The 17818-nt window shown below is 45.1% G+C and overlaps 1 long non-coding RNA gene across 1 annotated transcript; it reads right to left on the bottom strand.

Annotated features, from left to right (window-relative positions):
* Window positions 1-679: 679 nt before the first annotated feature.
* Window positions 680-9551, bottom strand: LOC110539148. Its single transcript, XR_002475874.2, has 3 exons — window positions 9358-9551; window positions 6782-6915; window positions 680-882 (listed from the first exon to the last, which is right to left on the bottom strand). It is a non-coding gene; the product is annotated as an uncharacterized LOC110539148 (long non-coding RNA).
* Window positions 9552-17818: the final 8267 nt, after the last annotated feature.

Below are 17818 nucleotides of genomic sequence, written 5' to 3'. Positions count from 1 at the left end.
ATGTCCTTTGTGTGGTGGACCATTCTTGATACACATGGGAAACTGTTGAGCATGAAAAACCCAGTAGCGTTGCAGTTCTCGACACAAACCTGTGCGCCTGGCACCTACTACAATACACCGTTCAAAGGCACTTAAATATCAACCTCTGAATGGCACACATACACAATCCATGTCTCAAGGCTTAAAAATACTTATTTAACCTGACTCCTCTCCTTCAGCATCACTGATTGAAGTGGATTTAACAAGTGATATCAATAAGGGATCATAGCTTTCATCTGGTGAGTCTGTCATGGATGTTCTAAAAATGTTCTACACTGTGTATACTGTCATAGGAAGGATTAGGAGACCATCAGTGATTATGCCCACTGCCGCATCCAAAATACATTATAGGACAAACACCAATGAAGCATCATCCTGAGGTTCAAAGATAAATTGTCAGGTGTTTTTAAATCAGGACAGACTTAAACCAAGTGTACATCTCTGACAAAGCGAATGACAGATTATTAAATTAAAACCACATACAAAACAAATCCCATCATGTTTTAAGGAATTACAACTGATAAGTATTCAAGAGAGAGACGGCAAGGTTTGATTTAAAATCAGTCGCACTTCAAAATGACATGTAAAGGAAAGGGAGATACCTAGTCGGTTGTAATTGATTTGACTAAAAACAAAGAGGGCAGAAATTCAAATGTATTTTATTTTTGATCCTTTGCAAGGTGTCTAAGTTCCTGTGAGCTGTGGTTTGATTCCTGGATTACTTCCTGGGTTAAAGGGCGTGCATGGAGGCGATCCGGCGAGCCAAGGCCCGCTGGTAAGTGGAGTGGCTCCCATCCTTCAGATCATAGCTCAACGGCGCAGACTGCAGAGCCTGGACATAGGCTGGATGAAAGAGAAAGGAAAAATGATCCATCCCATTCCAAGCACATCATACTGATCCTCAAGGCCATGTTCATCAGGGACCCAACATAGGAGAACGGACTGAAGCAGGGAGGGACTACACTACCCGTCCAACAAGAAACTCAAATTTAAAAAATTTAGGTTGCAACGCTTAAACAATATATATGTTGCGTACCCTAATAAACACGATCCAGATAGGCTTGAAAAGAGACAAATCTACATAGGGAAGAATAAAAATAGGGACAATAAGGAAGGAAGTTGATACTTTATATGAACAGGAGGTCACTAATGGGTAACTGGTACACATTAGTGGGTTCATGTTGCGGGACCTTGAAATACTTGTGTTAATTACTCCTCGAGGCATGTTACTAACAGGAACTGAAAAATGAATGCTTTAGGAAATAGTGAATTCTATCTAGTTTTCCCACAACATCGACACCCCCTAACTTTGGACACTCTCTAGAGTTTGGAGGATTAAACCACTTGGAGCTCAACATTTAAATGGCCTGGAAAATAACGGTACGTTTTGCGACTAATGACTCTCTTCTATCTAGCTGACCACTGAGTTTCATTGCAGTTTATGTAAGTTAGGTTTTGAGAGTTTTCAAAAAAGTAATATATACAGTTGAAGTTGGAAGTTTACATACACCTGTAACGGTTCTCTTGTTGTGAAGTAGAGGCGGACCAAAACGCAGCGTGGTGGTTGTTCATTGTATTTTAATGAAGACACTATACATGAACAAACTAACGAAAACAAGAAACGTGAGAACTCAAAACAGCCCTATCTGGTGCAAACACAAAGACAGGAACAATCACCCACAAACACACAGTGAAACCCAGGCTACCTAAGTATGATTCTCAATCAGAGACAACTAATGACACCTGCCTCTGATTGAGAACCATACTAGGCCGAAAACATAGAACTGCCCCACAACATAGAAAAACAAACAGACTGCCCACCCAACTCACGCCCTGACCATACTAAATAAATACAAAACAAAGGAAATAGAGGTCAGCACGTGACAGTACCCCCCCCCCCAAAGGTGCGGACTCCGGCCGCAAAACCTTGACCTATAGGGGAGGGTCTGGGTGGGCGTCTGTCCGCGGTGGCGGCTCTGGCCCGGGACGCGGACCCCACTTCGCCATTGTCTTAGTCCGCCTTATTGTCCGCCTCCGTGGCTTACTCACCATGCCCACCCCTCTCAATGACCCCACTGGACAGAGGGGCTGCTTGGGACAGAGGGGCAGCTTCTCGGGACAGAGGGACAGCTGCTCGGGACAGAGGGACAGCTGCTCGGGACAGAGGGACAGCTGCTCGGGACAGAGGGACAGCTGCTCGGGACAGAGGGACAGCTGCTCGGGACAGAGGGACAGCTGCTCGGGACAGAGGGACAGCTGCTCGGGACAGAGGGACAGCTGCTCGGGACAGAGGGACAGCTGCTCGGGACAGAGGGACAGCTGCTCGGGACAGAGGGGCAGCTGCTCCGGGCGGAGGGGCTCTAGCGGCCCCTGGCTGACTGGCGGCCCCTGGCTGACTGGCGGCACTGGCGGCCCCTGGTTGACTGGCGGCGCTGGCGCTGGGCTGACTGGCGGCACTGGCGGCCCCTGGTTGACTGGCGGCACTGGCGGCCCCTGGCTGACGGGCGGCACTGGCGGCCCCTGGCTGACGGGCGGCACTGGCGGCCCCTGGCTGACTGGCGGCGCTGGCGCTGGGCTGACTGGCGGCACTGGCGGCCCCTGGTTGACTGGCGGCACTGGCGGCCCCTGGTTGACTGGCGGCACTGGCGGCCCCTGGCTGACGGGCGGCACTGGCGGCCCCTGGCTGACGGGCGGCACTGGCGGCCCCTGGCTGACGGGCGGCACTGGCGGCCCCTGGCTGACGGGCGGCACTGGCGGCCCCTGGCTGACGGGCGGCACTGGCGGCCCCTGGCTGACGGGCGGCACTGGCGGCCCCTGGCTGACGGGCGGCACTGGCGGCCCCTGGCTGACGGGCGGCACTGGCGGCTCCTGGCTGACGGGCGGCATTGGCGGCTCCTGGCAGACGGGCGGCACTGGCGGCGCTGGGCAGACGGGCGGCACTGGCGGCGCTGGGCAGACGGGCGGCACTGGCGGCGCTGGGCAGAACTGGCGGCGCTGGGCAGACGGGCGGCACTGGCGGCGCTGGGCAGACGGGCGGCACTGGTGGCGCTGGGCAGACGGGCGGCACTGGCGGCGCTGGGCAGACGGGCGGCGCTGGCGGCGTTGGGCAGACGGGCGGCGCTGGGCAGACGGGAAGCTCCGGCAACGCTGGGCTGAGTAGCTCTCCTAGCGCCGAACAGGCGGGAGACTCCGGCAGCGCTGGAGAGGAGGAAGGCTCTGGTAGCGCCGGAGAGGCGGGAGACTCCGGCAGCGCTGGAGAGGAGGAAGGCTCTGGTAGCGCCGGAGAGGCGGGAGACTCCGGCAGCGCTGGAGAGGAGAGAGCCCCTGCAAGGATGGGCCGGAGAGACAGCCTGGTACGGGGAGCTGCCACCGGAGGGCTGGTGCGTGGAGGTGGTGACGGATAGACCGGACCGTGCAGGCGCACTGGAGCTCTTGAGCACCGAGCCTGCCCAACCTTACCTGGTTGAATGCTCACGGTCGCCCTGCCAGTGCGGCGTGGAGGAATAGCCCGCACTGGGCTATGCAGGTGAACCGGAGACACCGAGCGCAAGGCTGGTGCCATGTAAGCCGGCCCAAGGAGACGCACTGGGGACCAGCTGCGTAGAGCCGGCTTCATGGCATTAGGCTCGACGCTCAATCTAGCCCGGCCGACATGCGGAGCTGGAATATACCGCACCGGGCTATGCACCCGCACTGGAGACACCGTGCGCACCACTGCATAACACGGTGCCTGTCCGGTCTCTCTAGCCCCCCGGTAAGCACAGGGAGTCTGCCCAGGTCTCCTACCTGGCGTAGCCATACTCCCTGTTAGCCCCCCCCCAAGAAATTTTTGGGGCTGCCTCTCGGGCTTCCTTCCGCGCCGCCGTGCCTGCTTCGCCAACTCCATTCTCTGATAACCTTCCGCGCACTGCTCCATCGAATCCCAGGCGGGCTCCGGCACTCTCCCTGGGTCGGCCGCCCACCTGTCGATCTCCTCCCAAGTAGTGTACTCCATGCCATTGCTGTCCATAACGTCCTCCTTTCGCTGCTGCCTGTTAACACGCTGCTCGGTCCGAGTGTGGTGGGTGATTCTGTAACGGTTCTCTTGTTGTGAAGTAGAGGCGGACCAAAACGCAGCGTGGTGGTTGTTCATTGTATTTTAATGAAGACGCTATACATGAACAAACTAACGAAAACAAGAAACGTGAGAACTCAAAACAGCCCTATCTGGTGCAAACACAAAGACAGGAACAATCACCCACAAACACAGTGAAACCCAGGCTACCTAAGTATGATTCTCAATCAGAGACAACTAATGACACCTGCCTCTGATTGAGAACCATACTAGGCCGAAAACATAGAACTGCCCCACAACATAGAAAAACAAACAGACTGCCCACCCAACTCACGCCCTGACCATACTAAATAAATACAAAACAAAGGAAATAGAGGTCAGCACGTGACAACACCTTAGCCAAATTCAATTAAACTCAGTTTTTCACAATTCCTGACATTTAATCCTAGTAAAAAGGCTCCGTCTTAGGTCAGTTAGGATCACCACTTTATTTTAAGAGTGTGAAATGTCAGAATAATAGTAGGGAGAATGATTTATTTCAGATTTTATTTCTTTCATCACATTTCCAGAGGGTCAGAAGTTTACATACACTCAATTAGTATTTGGTAGCATTGCCTTTAAATTGTTTAACTTGGGTGAAACGTTTCGGGTAGCCTTCCACAAGCTTCCAAAAATATGTTGGGTGAATTTTGTCCCATTCCTCCTGACAGAGCTGGTGTAACTGAGACAGGTTTGTAGGCCTCCTTGCTCGCACACGCTTTTTCAGTTCTGCCCAAAAAATGTTCTACAGGATTGAGGTCAGGGATTTGTGATGGCCTCTCCAATACCTTGACTTTGCTGTCCTTAAGCCATTTTGCCACTACTTTGGAAATATGCATGGAGTCATTGTCCATTTGGAAGACCCATTTGCGACCAAGCTTTAACTTCCTGACTGATGTCTTGAGATGTTGCTTCAATATATCCACATAATTTTCATTCCCTATGAAGCCATCTATTTTGTGAAGTGCACCAGTCCCTCTTGCAGCAAAGCACCCCCACAACATGATGCTGCCACCCCCGTTCTTCATGGTTGGGATGGTGTTCTTCAGCTTGCAAGCCTCCCCCTTTTTCCTCCAAACATAACGATGGTCATTATGGCCAAACAGTTCTAATAAATACACACTGTAAAGGTTTTCCTCCTCTTCCTCTGAAGAGATGTAGCAAGGATCTGACCAAGATGCGGCGTGGTAAGTGTCCATGGTTGTTTATTTTAAAAAACATAAACTGAACACTCAATGAATACAAAACAATAAACGTGAACAAAACCAAAACAGTACCGTGTGGCGAACAAACACAGACACGGAAACAAACACCCACAAAACAACAGTGAAACCCAGGCAACCTAAGTATGATTCTCAATCAGAGACAACTAATGACACTTGCCTCTGATTGAGAACCATACTAGGCCCGAACACAGAAAACCAACCTAGAAACACAAAACATAGAATGCCCACCCAACTCACGTCCTGACCAACTAAAACAAACAAATAACACAAGAACTAGGGTCAGAATGTGACACACACACACATTTTGTGGGACACGCTGTATATTGTAAAATTTGACTGCATGACAGACCACACATCATTTACTATCCAACTTTTTACCTAAATTATTCATACTCATTCATATGTTAGTTTTAAACTGTTATCTACATTCTCAAAAGCTAAGATTAATCTGTAAAACAAATAATATTATTTGGTTACAACCCTGAAGATGATGTTGGTGGGCTACGCAATGAAAAGTTGACAGGCAAGTTTGTTTGTTTTTTACTGGAAGGCTGGCCAACTCATCAACTATCTAGTAAACACTTCAGATACAAGGTTGGTGTCTCTTTTTTGAACAAAATTAAACTGAAGTATCTTGTAATTGAACAAAATAGTAAGGTAACTGGGGACCGTATGCCGATAATACAAGCCTCCCCCTTTTGTTTTGCTAAAGGGCTTATCAAAAAAGCTGATTGTAGTAGTATTTCCACTGAAATGTCAAACGTGCTAATTTCTAACCCGTTTGCTAACATTTTTACGACACCAATAATCACAAAACATTGATAGTTTGATCACAAGATAACACTGGTGAAGGTCATTTAAACGCGGTTGAATATGCCGATAATACGGGGTGCTAATCTACGTGGAAATGATACATACTTCATATGAAAAACATACAGCAAGGGTGCAAGTCACCTACCTTGGCTTGCAGCAGGTCAAAGAATAACTGTACCTTTAACTTTACTGTTCTATTGGATGTATCCAATTGACTTGTGGTTGAGACATTTAGTGCTGATTGTACACTTACTGACAGTTGTGGCTGCTTTGTGTGATGTATTGTTGTCTCTACCGTTTTGCCCTTTGTGCTATTGTCTGTGCCCAATGTTTGTACCATGTTTTGTGCTGCTACCATGTTGTGCTGCTGACATGTTGTGTTGATACCATGTTGTTGTCATGTGTTGCTGCCTTGCTATGTTGTTGTCTTAGGTTACTCTTTATGTAGTGTCGTGGTGTCTCTCTTATCGTGATGTGTGTTTTGTCCTTTATTATATTTTTAATTCCCCGTCCTCGCAGGAGGCCTTTTGCCTTTTGGTAGGCCGTCATTGTAAATTTGTTCTTAACTGACTTGCCTGTTAAATAAACGTAATGAAAAATGTAAAAACACCTTTAGAGTTGTGGTAATTTGCGCAGGTGTCAGGATGGGAGTCCCAAAAACTGTCTCCGCAGCAACAGAGAGGGGGGAGCTCTGTCTTCTCCAGAGCTATGCTCTCCATCAGAGCTCTCAGAACCTTGATGTACCTGCCACAGAACACAGTACAATCTTTATTGGTCCATTTGCTGTCACAGGGCCCAACTTGTTACATAATTAACATGCACAACATAGGCTGGGACACAGGGCCTTATTTTCTAGGTTCACCAGCACAAACACATTTAGGTCCAGTTTCCTGGAGTCATATTATTCCTGGACTAAAAAGTACTTTCAATGAAGATTATATACTGAACAAAAATATAAAACACAACATGTAAAGTGTTGGTCCCATGTTTCATGAGCTGAAATAAAAGATCCCAGAAATGTTCCATACGCATCAAAAGCTTTCTCTCAAATGTGCACAAATTTGTTTACATCCCTGTGGTGTGGCATATCAAGAAGCTGATTGAACGGCATGATCATTACACAGGTGCACCTTGTGTTTGGGACAATAGAAGGCCACTAAAATGTTCAGTTGTGTTACAACATAATGCCACAGATGGCTAAAGTTTTGAGGGAGCTTGCAATTGGCATGCTGGCTGCAGGAATGTCCACTAGAGCTGTTGCCAGAGAATTTAATGTTAATTTATATACCATAATCTGCCTCCAACTTTGTTTTAGAGAATTTGTCAGTACATCCAACTGGCTTCACAACCGCAGACCACGTGTAACCACGCAAGCCTGGGACGTCCACATCTGGCTTCATCACCTGCCGGATCGTCTGAGACCAGCCACCTGGACAGCTGATGCAACTGGCTGTGTGTAAATATGGTCACTAATAAAGGTTATTTGGTAGCCATCTTGGAAGGGCCTGGTTGTATATTCATAAACACTAGAACCCTATAATGTAGTTCTAACTGACCTTTATCACCTGTCTCTATCAGTTCCTCCTGGTCTTCTTGTGGCCAGAGCAATTGAGTAGCTCTATAGTCAGTACCAAACTGAAAACTATGACCTGCAGGATAAGGCTCTCTAACTAGCCTCTCACACACCTGCAGCACACACAGGTATGTAAGATTGATTATCAGCGGTCGCAATAGATGCATTTTAGCATTAAAGCAGTCTTTTTCATACAAGTAACAGCACCCAGAGACTAAAAGAGTTAAGCACCTCTTAACTCAAAGAAAACCATATAGACTGATAAACAAACACAAACACTAATCGCTATAGCTTGACTAAAGTAATGGTAGAATAAGCACGTGCCTCACAGGACTGTATGTGGTTTGGGGAAATGGGAGTGTTTGGAAATTGGAGAACTGTTAAAAAGAGAACACTTGTTGTGACCGACCGGATTGTTGTCGAAGGTGACAGCCTTTCTCCCATGACCTTCGTGAGATTCAAAGTTCTGAAAAGGGGAGTCTTGTGGGAGCTAAGAACTATAAAGTTATATCCATTGAAAAATAATTATAAATTCATAGAGGTAGAAAACGTTTTTCTCGAATTCTATGGTTATCTGACATTTTTGTCAACACTGACTTTGGCCAGTTAGAAAGGAGCAGTGTAAACGCACGTCTCTGGCTGGAGACACTTTCCATATTCCCTCAGGGAGCTCTGACATCACTTCTTCATCTCGGAACATTTGACAGGCCACCAGTCTGTGTCTGACCTGCCTCTTGACTTTGCTGAGCTGAAAAACCAGAACCAGCCCGTATTAATATCTATTTTATCTATAGAGCTAATGACAGCACTAATGGTAATGTCACTGAATTAGTATGTTCAGCCAGCAAGACTGCAACAGCTGTGTAAATAATCCATCTGCATCACTGAGGATAAAAAGGGCAAGTCGCCTAGGTCTATAAAGAGCAGAGATCAATGATGGATATAGATGCACATTAGATATAGATGCAAAAAGTTACATTGAGTCAGAATATAGCGCTGGGTCTCAATCTAAAAATCAGACTCACAGAATCCATAACAGTATCAACTCAGTGCTTGCGTGGCCTTATTCAATGTTTTCATTACAGCAGATAAAGAAATATTACTGACTATGTTTGCTTTACTCTACCCTCAAATAGAATCTGACACTGAAGCAAAAAAATGTACATTGAGCTTTATACTCCAGCATTTAGGATTTGAGATCAAATGTTTCACAGTACATAATGTCACATTTTATTTATATTTATATTTTAAACTATTTTCTACATTGTAGAATAATAGTGAAGACATCAAAACGATAAAATAACACATGGAATCATGTAGTAACCAAAAAAGGGTTCAACAAATCAAAGTATATTTTAGATTTGAGATTTTTCAAAGTAGCCATCCTTTGCCTTGATGACAGCTTTGCACACTCTTGACGTTCTCTCAACCAGCTTCATGAGATAGTCACCTGGATGCATTTCAAGTAAACAGACGTGCCTTGTAAAAAGTTAATTTGTGGAATTGTTTTCCTTGTTAATGTCAAACCTTGATTTGTTGAACCTGTCCTTCTGCTTGTCTCCACCCCCTCCAGGTGTCACCCATCTTCCCCATTATCCCCGGGGTATTTTTACCTGTGTTTTCTGTCTGTCTGTGCCAGTTCGTCTTGTTTTGTCAAGTCAACCAGCGTGTTACTCCGTACTCCTGCTTTTTCCTCTTATCTGTTTTTTGCTAGTCCGCACGGTTTTGACTCTTGCCTGCCTTGACTCTGTACCTCCTGGACTCTGACCTTGTTATGATCTTTTGCCTGTCCACGACCATTCTCTTGCCTGCCCTTTGGATACTAATAAATATCAGAGACTCGAGCTATCTGTGTCCCGTGTCTGCATCTGGGTCTCGCCCTGTGCCCTTATACTTAATGCATTTGAGCCAATCAGTTGTGTTGTGAAAAGGTAGGAGTGGTATACAGAAGATAACCCTATTTGGTAAGAGACCAGACCAGCATATTATGCCAAGAACAGTCCACATTATGGTAAGAACAGCTCAAATAAGCAAAGAGATACGACAGTCCATCATATTACTTTAAGACATGAAGGTCAGTCAATCCGGAACATTTCAAGAACTTTGAAAGCGCATTCGAAAAAAACATCAAGCGCTATTATGAAACTGGCTCTCATAAGGACCGCCACAGGAAATGAAGACCCAGAGTTACGTCTGCTGCAGAAGATAAGTTCATTAGATTTACCAGCCTCAGAAATTGCAGGCCAAATCAATGCTTCACAGAGTTCAAGTAACAGACACATCTCAACATCCACTGTTCAGAGAAGACTGCGTGAATCAGGCCTTCATGGTCGATTTGCTGCAAATAAACCACAAATAAAGGACACCAAGAAACAATAGCAATTGACATTAGACCGGTGGAAATCTGTCCTTTGGTCTGGTGAGTCCAAATTTGAGATTTTTGGTTCCAACCGCTGAGTCTTTGTGAGATGCAGAGTAGGTGAACGGATGAGCTCAGCATGTGTTGTGCCCACAGTGAAGCATGGAGGAGGTGTGATGGTGCTTTGCTGGTGACACTGTCAGTGATTTATTTAGAATTCAAGGCACCCTTAACCAGAATGGCTACCACAACATTCTGCAGCGATACGCCACCCATCTGATTTGCTACTCACCGGGAGCCTCTTAGGATCCCTACCCCTTGACCTCTCTTTTTCTACTTTCTTCACTGCTTCAGCAAAAGACACCTCCTGTACAACTCATAACCGTGGCAACCTCAACCTGCCTCTGTCGCTTCTGATCTCCAGCACCATGGGAACCCCTACAATGAACACATACCGCTTCTTTCACCGATACTACACATTCCTTTGTCTCATGACCTTCTGTACACTTCTCACATAGGAACCTCCCTCCTACACACTGCTGCCACATGCCCATAAGCTTGGTACCTGAAACACCTACTTGAGTTATTTTGGTTCACGCTACAGAATCTGTGAATGCAATCTAAATGGTCGTACCAGATACCAGTCAATGTGGTTTGAGTTAACCAGGCCCATTCTAGCCCGTTCAAAATGTCCTCTCGGCTCAGAAGCACAGAGCAAACATTAGGAATAGAAGTGAGTTGATTGTAAATATATTTGGGCTGTTATAATTCAATAAACAGATGTAATCAACCTGCCTCTGTGTTTTCCTTGCCCTGGGCAATTTTTTTGATACATGGTAAAAAAGCAGCAACAAGTGGTGGAGAGTATACTTTCTGTACCCAATAAGGCCAGGCTTTTCTTTAGGTTGTGGACCTGACAGCATTGACAACACTTGGACACATACAGACACACAAATTCCCGGTCCTGGTGTTCACCTCTGCACCTGTGGTCCACTGATTGAGTCCCCCTTCTGCTGTTTTCACTGTCTAAATTGGTCTACTACTGGGGTGTTAATCATTGGGCGCGTGTGTATTTATTTGAGCTACTCCTCACTCTTTTGTTTGAATTTCAACCCTGTGTTTTGTGTACGTGTGTGTTTGGTCTTCGTCCCCGTGCTTTTACATGGCACGCCGTAATTTGGACTGAATAAAAAAAAAACTATTACGCATTCCTGTGCCTGTCTCCTGAATCATATATAACCGACGTGACACATAGTCCAGCGGCTACAGGAAAAAATTGCTGATAGCACCACCAAATTTCACACACAGCTGGGGCATGTCTAAATAAGTATTTTTGGCTATAGTACAATCACAGATTTTGTCCATTACCCCCCTGGTTGGCCATTTCCAATATGGCCACCAACCAACTGCATGCATATTGGACAAGATTCATTTGGCAATACAGTGCCATGCGAAAGTATTCGGCCCCCTTGAACTTTGCGACCTTTTGCCACATTTCAGGCTTCAAACATAAAGATATAAAACTGTATTTTTTTGTGAAGAATCAACAACAAGTGGGACACAATCATGAAGTGGAACGACATTTATTGGATATTTCAAACTTTTTTAACAAATCAAAAACTGAAAAATTGGGCGTGCAAAATTATTCAGCCCCTTTAAGTTAATACTTTGTAGCGCCACCTTTTGCTGCGATTACAGCTGTAAGTCGCTTGGGGTATGTCTCTTATCAGTTTTGCACATCGAGAGACTGAAATTTTTTCCCATTCCTCCTTGCAAAACAGCTCAAGCTCAGTGAGGTTGGATGGAGAGCATTTGTGAACAGCAGTTTTTAGTTCTTTCCACAGATTCTCGATTGGATTCAGGTCTGGACTTTGACTTGGCCATTCTAACACCTGGATATGTTTATTTTTGAACCATTCCATTGCAGATTTTGCTTTATGTTTTGGATCATTGTCTTGTTGGAAGACAAATCTCCGTCCCAGTCTCAGGTCTTTTGCAGACTCCATCAGGTTTTCTTCCAGAATGGTCCTGTATTTGGCTCCATCCATCTTCCCTGTCCCTGCTGAAGAAAAGCAGGCCCAAACCATGATGCTGCCACCACCATGTTTGACAGTGGGGATGGTGTGTTCAGCTGTGTTGCTTTTACGCCAAACATAACGTTTTGCATTGTTGCCAAAAAGTTCAATTTTGGTTTCATCTGACCAGAGCACCTTCTTCCACATGTTTGGTGTGTCTCCCAGGTGGCTTGTGGCAAACTTTAAACAACACTTTTTATGGATATCTTTAAGAAATGGCTTTCTTCTTGCCACTTCCATAAAGGCCAGATTTGTGCAATATACGACTGATTGTTGTCCTATGGACAGAGTGTCCCACCTCAGCTGTAGATCTCTGCAGTTCATCCAGAGTGATCATGGGCCTCTTGGCTGCATCTCTGATCAGTCTTCTCCTTGTATGAGCTGAAAGTTTAGAGGGACGGCCAGGTCTTGGTAGATTTGCAGTGGTCTGATACTTCTTCCATTTCAATATTATCGCTTGCACAGCGCTCCTTGGGATGTTTAAAGAGTGGGAAATCTTTTTGTATCCAAATCCGGCTTTAAACTTCTTCACAACAGTATCTCGGACCTGCCTGGTGTGTTCCTTGTTCTTCATGATGCTCTCTGCGCTTTTAACGGACCTCTGAGACTATCACAGTGCAGGTGCATTTATACGGAGACTTGATTACACACAGTTGGATTGTATTTATCATCATTAGTCATTTAGGTCAATATTGGATCATTCAGAGATCCTCACTGAACTTCTGGAGAGAGTTTGCTGCACTGAAAGTAAAGGGGCTGAATAATTTTGCACGCCCAATTTTTCAGTTTTTGATTTGTTAATAAAGTTTGAAATATCCAATAAATGTCGTTCCACTTCATGATAGTGTCCCACTTGTTGTTGATTCTTCACAAAAAAATACAGTTTTATATCTTTATGTTTGAAGCCTGAAATGTGGCAAAAGGTCGCAAAGTTCAAGGGGGCCGAATACTTTCGCAAGGCACTGTATCTCCGTAAATAATTGGCACTTACTGTCACGACTTCCGCCGAAGTCGGTCCCTCTCCTTGTTCGGGCGGGAATTCGGCGGTCGACGTCACCGGCCTTCTAGCCATCGCCGATCCACTTTTCATTTTCCATTTTGTTTTGTCTTACACACCTGGTTTCAATTCCCCAATTACTATTAGTTTGTTATTTAACCCTCTGTTCCCCCATGTTTGTTTGTGAGTAATTGTTTATTGTATAGCGGTCCGTATTTGTGGCCTTGTATTTATACGACGTGTATTGTTATATTAATGAGTAAAATTGCTTTCATTACTCATATCTGCTGTCCTGCGCCTAACTCATCTCACCAGCTACACACAGACGCATTACACTTACAGACCAATTATGGCTTAAAATGTTTGAGAGGGTCTGGAAAAAGACAATAAAATGCCATTTATACAGTGCATTAGGAAAATATTCACTCCCCTTGACTTTTTCCATATTTTGATACGTTGCCGCCTTATTCTAAAATGGATTAAATAAAATGTTTTCCTCATCAGTCTACAGACAATACACCATAATGAGAAAGGGAAAACAGCTTTTTAGAAGTGTTTGCAAATGTAATAAAAAAAAACTGAAATACCTTATTTACATAGGTATTTAGACCCTTTGCTATGAGACTCGGAATTTAGCTCAGGTGCATCCTGTTTCCATTGACCATCCTTGGGACGCTTCTACAACTGGATTGGAATCCACCTGTGGTAAATTCAATTGATGGGGCATGATTTGGAAAGGCACACACCTGTCTATATAAGGTCCCACAGTTGACAGTGCATGTCAGAGCAAAAACCAAGCCATGAGGTCGGAATTGTCCATAGAGCTCCGAGACAGGATTGTGTCGAGGCACAGATCTGGGGAAGACTACCAAAAAATGTCTGCAGCATTGAGGGTCCCCAAGAACAATGTCCTCCATCAATCTTAAATGGAAGACGTTTGGAACCACCAAGTCTCTTCCTAGAACTGTCCGCCCAGCCAAACTCCACCAATTAGGCCTTTGGTATAGTGTCCAGATGAAAGTCACTCCCTCAGTAAAAGGATTGGCTTGGTCACTTTTCTAATTTTCTCCCCAATTTCGTGGTATCAAATTGTTTTTTTAGTAACTACTATCTTGTCTCATCGCTACAACTCCCGTACGGGCTCGGGAGAGACGAAGGTTGAAAGTCATGCATCCTCTGATACACAACCCAACCAAGCTGCACTGCTTCTTAACACAGCACGCATCCAACCCGGAAGCCAGCCGCACCAATGTGTCGGAGGAAACACCGTGCACCTGGCAACCTTGGTTAGCGTGCACTGCACCCAGCCCACCACAGGAGTCGCTGGTGCACGATGAGACAAGGATATCCCTACCAGCCAACCCCTCCCTAACCCAGACGATGCTAGGCCAATTGTGCATCGCAACACGGACCTCCCGGTCATGACAGAGCCTGGGCGCTAACCCAGAGTCTCTGGTGGCACAGCTGGCGCTGCAGTACAGCGCCCTTAACCACTGCACCACCCAGGAGGCGGCTTGGTCACTTTTACATGACAGCCCGCTTGAAGTTTGCCAAAAAGCACCTTAAGACTATCAGACCATGAGAAACAAGATTCTCTGGTCTGATGAAACCAAGATTGAACTCTTTGGCCTGAATGCCAAGCCTCACATCTGGAAGAAACCCCTCATGCTGTGGGGATGTTTTTCAGCGGCAGGGACTGGGAGACTAGTCAGGATCCAGGTAAAGATGAACTGAGCAAATTACAGAGAGATCATTGATGAAACCCTGCTCCAGAGTGCTCAGGACCTCAGATTGGGCTGAAGGTTCACCTTCCAACAGGACACCGACCCTAAGCGCACTGCCAAGAAAGTGCAGGAATGGCTTCGGGACAAGTCTCTGAATGTCCTTAAGTGGCCCAGTCAGAGCCCGGACTTGAAGCTGAACGAACATCTCTGGAGAGACCTGAAAATATCTGTACAGCGACTCTCCCCATCCAACTTGATAGAGCTTGAGAGGATATGCAGAGAAGAATGGGAGAAGCTCCCCAAATACAGGTGTGCTAAGCTTGTAGCGTCATACCCAAGAAGACTCAAGGTTGTAATCGCTGCCAAAGTTGCTTCAACAAAGTACTGAGTAAAGGCTCTGAATAATTATGTAAATGTCATATTTCCATTTTTTTTCCATTTAAAAATCTGTGTCTGCTTTGTCATTATGGGGTATTGTGTGTAGATTGATGAGGGGAAAAAAGAATTTGTGGAAAAAAATGTGGAAAAAGTCAAGGGGTCTGAGTATTGATTAGTCACTCCGCTGAACTCCTGCAGCACTGCACCCTATTTATACTCAGTTTTCCAAAATGACCACCAACTAGCTCCATAGGGCCGTTTTGGACAGGTCACATGGCCATATCTCCATAAATAATTGGTATATAGAGCACAATTATGGCTTAAAATGTTTGAGGTGGTCTGGCAACACAATATGTCACAAAATGTCTCCAAAAAATTAACTAAAATGACTGATTCTTCAACATACTTTCCTCCTCATTTTCAGTACTTTACATTTAAACACTCTGATGAAGGTACACTGACCAAATGCTCAGCTATAATTCAAATATCTTTGCATCTGACTGGAAGTGTGCGGAGACCTTTTTCCTGTTTCTCCAGTTTTGCCTTTTGCTTCCAGCACCTTCACGAATCAGCTTTGGGTATTTGGTAGATTCTGCCTATTATCTACATTTAAACACTTAAAACTGTCAAATGGGTGTTCCCTAAAGTATACTAATTACAATGATACAAAATATGATATTCTGTTTTAAATCAATTTGAAGAAATGACAAAAAACCTTCCCTGTACTTACTTCTCTGTTCTTAGAATGCTGAAAATGCAACCATGGACATGAAGCCATTCCGATAGAAATCTACCTTTTTGAATGGGATGTATGGGACACGATACTAAGACTACCAGTACTTATTATGCAAGCACTGTTTTGGTACATGTACTGTACTGTTTTGGTACATGTACTTCATTATACTCCACATATATCACACAATATTTTGAAATCATTAGGAGCATGCTGAAATGTTATCCTCTCAACCGAGGGATCAAAATATCAACAAAAATCTGTGTTTTAGACAGGATTTTGGGCACAATTTTGGTTGTATTTTCAAAAACAACTTAAAAAATGATACATGATCCATTTGATTGTATTTTCCACACTACCTTTAACATTTTTAACCACCATTAGGCTTAATATACTGTACCACTTACTAATGAAGTTATTGCCAATTCAAATGACAGAATTTTCAGGGACATTTCCACCACATTTCTGTGTAAGTTTAAAGTACACAGGCATATTTGGCTCATTTTATTGTGTTCTCCACACCACCTCAAACATTTTAAGCCATTATACTGGACTTGCTAAATGTACAGTAGCCCTTATCAAGCTATCAGTTACACTCATGCAAATAACTCCGTGAGAAGCAGTGCTGTTTTGGACGACAAAAGTACATTACAGTAGTATAGAGCACAGAATCTCTTCAACAATAACTGCACTAAATGTATGAAATAAGGAATAAGAGCCAAATATAACATTTTACTAGAATACAACTGAATGCTTGATATTGCTCAGCTAGGTGTCCCTAGGGAGAAATAGCATTGAAGCTAATGCAAAGTAGTTAACAGCTAACTCAATTATTCATCTTTTACAGAAACATGAAAATTATGTGATATACATTTATCTTGTGTTAACAAATAAACAGACATTGCATCATACAAAGCTTATAAAGAAGGATGTTGAAGGATTGTAACTACTGTGTCCCACTCGCACATCGCTTCAATTCTGAAGCTGCTTCCTGTCACATGACACAAACAGGTAAATTCTACACTGCGGCACTTAAACTGCCACTAGGGGGTGCTAAACAACTAACAGGTCCAAAACACTCCCCGCCCGGTGTCTTTAACGATCCCACATAAACCAAACTCTGACCATTGGGGTCTTCCGAAGAAAGGAGGAGAACCACTTTGGAAATAGGCCGAGAGAAGACCTTCATAGTTTCCTCCTTGGCAACTCGCACGTTGACTTTCCTCACCATCTCATCCCGACTGGGAAGGGTCTTCACAATGATGGCCATAGGCCATTCCTTTCTTTTAGCCTGACTGTTCTTCATTAAGACATCCCCTTCTTTAAGATCTCTCCTCTTGTCCAACCACTTGAGTCGGCTCTGCAGCATGCAGAGATACACCCGCCGCCACCTGTTCCAAAAGGTGTCCCCTAGACTTTGTACCTGCTTCCACTCTTGCTTGTGGAGTTCTACTTCCCTGAACTTGTCTGGTGGAGGAGTGGGGACACCAATCTTCTGGGTCAAGAGCATAGCTGCAGTGAGGATGAGGGGTGATTCTGGGTGTGAAGATACTGGGATGAGAGGCCTGGCATTTATCACAGCAGTGAACTCGGCCATCAGTGTTCACAGGACTTTGTGTGTAAGGAATGAAGATTCACCTTGGAGGAGCATGCAGTCGCGGATACGATGTGCAATGCCAATCATCCGCTTCCATGCACCACCAATATGGGATGAGTGAGGGGGGTTGAACACCCAGGTACATTTATCAATCAAATCAATCAAATTTATTTTATATAGCCCTTCGTACATCAGCTGATATCTCAAAGTG

This window comes from Oncorhynchus mykiss, chromosome 12 (assembly GCF_013265735.2).
Source record: "Oncorhynchus mykiss isolate Arlee chromosome 12, USDA_OmykA_1.1, whole genome shotgun sequence".
Taxonomy (NCBI): domain Eukaryota; kingdom Metazoa; phylum Chordata; class Actinopteri; order Salmoniformes; family Salmonidae; genus Oncorhynchus; species Oncorhynchus mykiss.
Note: the sequence above shows the minus strand (reverse complement) of the source record. Positions and strands in the feature narration are given on the sequence as shown.